The following is a 4665-nucleotide window of genomic DNA, read 5'->3' as shown; positions in this document are numbered from 1 at the left end:
CCCCAGAGCCTTTCACTTTGCTCCCCTCACTTTTTTCAGGCTCCCGCTGACATATCTCCTCATTCCAACCTTGTCTAATCCCTAACATTACACAAGAGTGTCCTATTTTTTGGATTGCCTTATCTTAAACTTACATAGATTTCTGCATGGAAATCATCAGAGTTTGGCAGGCGGTGTGTTTGCAGGCTTCTTCATCTCTCACTTCTGCAGTGTTAGTTCATTTATCCCACTTTGTTTACTGTTACACTTTCAACATGGGAATGGTGATTGACATGAAACAGACACTCGATAGCTGTTGTCGAATAAACAAGCAAATAAAGAACATACAATTTTAGGACATGCATCACCTTTACGATAATTTCTCTCCAGGTCTCATCAGCATAACATGATCAATATAATAAAATTACATGTCAATAAACACATCCTTTAAATTTTGATGCATTTGTGGCTATTAAACATTCTGTTCTCTTCTGACACACAGAAATTTAATTTTAATTTTAAAATGTTTTCCATATAAATAATTGCACACCAGGTGTCATAAAGCAGCAGTTGTCATTGAAGTAACCACCTATTACTTTCTAAAACTCATCTATCTTTAGCACCAGCCACACTGAAGTTTACAACGTTCTTCAACTCCAGTCACAGGGATTCTAGTGCTCTCCTCTGGTCTCTGTGAGTACCAGGTACTTACGTGGTAAACATAGATACATTCAGACAAATAAACTCATATACATAGGTGTGTATATAAATACTAAAAACAAACAAATATCGTTTAAAAGTAGAATCCAGGAGACCAGCCAACCCTTTTACTCTCCGTACCTACCTAAGATGGGCTGCACATAGGCCTCTGGGCTACTGTGCAAATGCTATTGCCCTCTTTATTAATAACAAGAAATGAATTGTCCCTGGCCTTACTCTAGAAACAACCAGCATTATAAATGACCCAGTTTTACTTATTTTGTCATATGCCCAAATGGACTAAAGAAACGGAATACAACATGAGATGCTGGAGTTGAAATGCCTAGTTCCTTCTATACACTGACATGAATGCTGACACTCCTTAGGGCTTCTTTTGCATGGAAGGTTACAGTACATTGTGATGAGAAAGTCGTGATGACAGAAGCTGAAACAGCTGCTCACACTGTTGCCTTTGGGAAGCGGAGAAAGATAGATGATGGTGCTCTCTTTGTCCCTCCATTTTATTCAGTGAAGGAACACAGCAAATGGGACCCTGTCACCTGAGCTCTTCGGGAGCCCTATCAAACCTCTCTGAAAATACCATCACATTGATAAACAAAGGTTTTTCTCCTACGTGATTCAAAAATCTCATCAGGTTGATAAGATCAACCATCAGAACTTACTGTCTTCATTTTATAATTTTATTAGCATGTCTGTTTGGATAAACTTATAAGTTTTCTGACACTTTCATTCAAGAATATCATGTATTTTAAACTATTCTACTTTCCATACACTCTATCCTTCCTCCCCCATTCCATTAGTTCCCTTACTCTTCCCAAAGAGTCTGCTTTTACCTGAAGTTAGTGAGCCTTTGCCAAGATTGTAAAAACATTCATCTCTGACCTGAGACCATTTATTCACTATTTGTCATTCTTCTTCTCTTATCTGTTTGATACTATTAGAAGAAGACAATCCCCCATAAATTCCAGACAACTCTGCTATTTTTTTAAAACATTAGACTGGATTTCCCAAAGCTTTGTCTTCAATGGTGTGTGTACGTGTGTCTGTGTGGTATTTATGTATATGATCATGTATGTGTTTGTGCATGTGGCTCTGTATGTAATGACAGGAGGCTGACATTGTCTTCCTCAATTGCTTCTTACCTTTTATTTTAAAGCAGAATCTTTCGCAGACCCAGCCAGACCAGATAGTCATCAGGCCACAGCATCCCCACTATCTCTGGACCTTCAGTACTGGAACTTCAAGCAGACACTCCATGTCTGACTATGTGCATTGGTTGCACAATCCAAATCCAGGTCTTCATGCATGTTTGGCAAGAACTCTGACTGAATCATTTCCCCAGCATCTCAAAGGGCATTTTGTTATGATTTTGTAACATACAATTTTTTAATTTCTGTTTTCTATTACTAGATCTTTTCTTAAATTAAAAAAAATTTCATTGTATTCTAATCCTACCACATCCAATGCCTTTTATTTCCACTTGAACAATGCCTATGTTGCTGATTGCAACCAAGAGAAAACTATGTTACTAAACCAAAGGTTTTCTGAATGAACATTACATTGGACCCATATTTCTGTGTAACATATTACACAAAACTTAATGTTGAAAACAGAAATATGTTCTGTTTTCTCACAGCTTTTGGGTCAGGACATCTGGAATGGCTTAGCTTGGTGGTTTGCCTGAAGGTCTTACCATAAAATTATGATCAAGTTTGAGACTAGACCAGAAGTCATTTCAGGGGCTCAACTAGAAAGGCATCCACTTCTAGCTCTCCAACATTAAGGTTTCATTGTTAAGGCCAAAGACTTTAGCTACTTGCCATACAAGCATCTGTATAGAATTATTTTGTAATTACTGATTTCCCTCCAGGAATTCATGAAGAGTTCACCCACAACAGAAACCACACTCTTTTTAACCTAATATCAAAAGCAGTACTTGATCACTTTGTCATCTTCTGTTTGTTAGAAGTGGGTCTAGCTCATCTACAAGGAGAAGGGACTAGCAAAGAGACAGGAATCACCAAAGCAGGACAGATTAGGGGCATCTTGGCAGCTGCTGTTACAGATGTTCAACATCCCACATCATCCACAAGGCTGGAAAGCACTGTTAGAAAGCACAAGGAGGCAACAACAATGAACATTGCTATATCCCAGAACCAAAATGACTGCAATGAGCATCTTCATTTGCACTGCTGTACCCTGTGGCTTCACTATGTTATTACCACTAACTTAAAACAGTTAATTAATTACAACTTTTGAAGGTCTGGGCTTGAACGTGGGCACATATTTCAGCCAGGGAGCTGGCAGCGTACTGCCCCTTTCTCACAGTAGAAAAGGAACCCACATTTCTGCTAAAAGAAGAGGGACTCCATCTTCCAGACAGCCAGAAATAAACAGCATTACACACAGAGATTTAGGTAGATTTATAGATAGATAAAATATCCTTAAAACTTGTCTGCTGTATACAACATATTCTGAATTGTTTCCTTTGCATATGAAAATATGCAGGAATTATTTTGATTAAAATTCCAACATGTTTGTTTTTATTCACATACTTCTGCTCTCAATGGAAGTCATTTTGTTCTTGTGTTTCTACGTGAACTTTAAGTAGATACAGAATGGCTTAATTTATATTGTAAGAGACTTAAATCAAGGTCAGGCTTGTGACCAAGTGTCTGACTGTAAACACAGTGATTCTATGCTGTAATTTACAGTAGAAATTCCTACAACTCCCTCCCTGCTCACTCAGCTGAACACATGCCTAGACTATGACTTAGTTATGAATTATTGCTACACATTTTATTTAAAGCTGAGGTCCCTATAAATACACCTGCATCTTTAGGGGAAGATGCGGTTGAATATTACAATCACATGAGAAACTGACTTTTTGTCGGTTTTTTTTTTTTAGAAAAAAAAAAACTTTGGTGAGCAAACGAACACTAGAAAACTATTAAAATGGTACAGAAGTATAATGGGGAAGGTTACATGTGCCAAATCAAGCCCAAGGAATAAAACCTAACACTGGATTTGCAGAAGCTGCTTGTTTGTCATAATATACCAATATGAGAAATATCAGTTATCAGTCCTAAGTGATAAGTATCTGTGCTACAAACTAAGTTAAATACATCGGTGCTAAATCGGTGCCTTTGAATTATTTATTCAGCAATATTCAATAAATATTTATCAGACATATACTATTTATCAGTAACATCTAGACACAGGGAAGCGGCCGTCGCGGGAGCTAGATCCTTGCATCAGGATCCCCACGCCATGGCCATCTTACAAGACCGTCAAGCAGCGCCGGAGCTTTGAACGCAGAGCAGAAGGTGTCCGGCTGATCCAGGAACAGCGCCCCATCAAGATCCCAGTGATAACACGACGACACTAGGGTGAGAAACAGCTGCCCGTCCTGGACAAACCAATTTCCTTTCACCTGATCATGTGAACGTGAGCGAGCTCATGGAGATAATTAGGCGCTTACAGCTCAATGCCAGTCAAGCTTTCTTCCTCCCGGTGAGCCGGCACCTCATGGTGAGTGTGTCTGTGCCCAGCCCTGACGTGTAAGATAGTGAGAAAGATGAAGACGGCTTCCTGTAAACGGTGTGTGCGTGCCTCCCAGGAGACATTCGGGACAGCGCTGGCTGTGTATGACTAGAACAAACTAGAACAATACCTAATGTTTGTGCGGCCCTTACTGAGGAAGAAAGGGACGTACCAGCGGGAGCTGGTCAGCTCACCACTCACAGATCAGAATACAGGCACCCACCTGGGGGGTTAGGAACCCTTCATCAGCCAGAAGCTGAGCTCCATGCAAGTGCATTCAGCTTGGAAACACATCTAAACTGGGTTTTCTTGTTTCAGACTTTAGTTTAAAAATAAAATACTTTGCATCCAAAAAAAAAAAAAAGGGAAAAGGTGTGTTGCTTCTTGGGGGATAGTCTCTCTGTCTGTCTGTCTGATTCCCTC

The 4665-nt window shown here is 39.6% G+C and overlaps 1 pseudogene; it reads left to right on the top strand.

Annotated features, from left to right (window-relative positions):
- Positions 1 to 1113: 1113 nt before the first annotated feature.
- On the top strand, positions 1114 to 4354 carry LOC110564607 (microtubule-associated proteins 1A/1B light chain 3B-like; annotated as a pseudogene).
- Positions 4355 to 4665: the final 311 nt, after the last annotated feature.

This window comes from Meriones unguiculatus, chromosome 17 (genome assembly GCF_030254825.1).
Source record: "Meriones unguiculatus strain TT.TT164.6M chromosome 17, Bangor_MerUng_6.1, whole genome shotgun sequence".
NCBI classification, from domain to species: domain Eukaryota; kingdom Metazoa; phylum Chordata; class Mammalia; order Rodentia; family Muridae; genus Meriones; species Meriones unguiculatus.
This window is presented reverse-complemented; position numbering and strand designations above follow the sequence as displayed.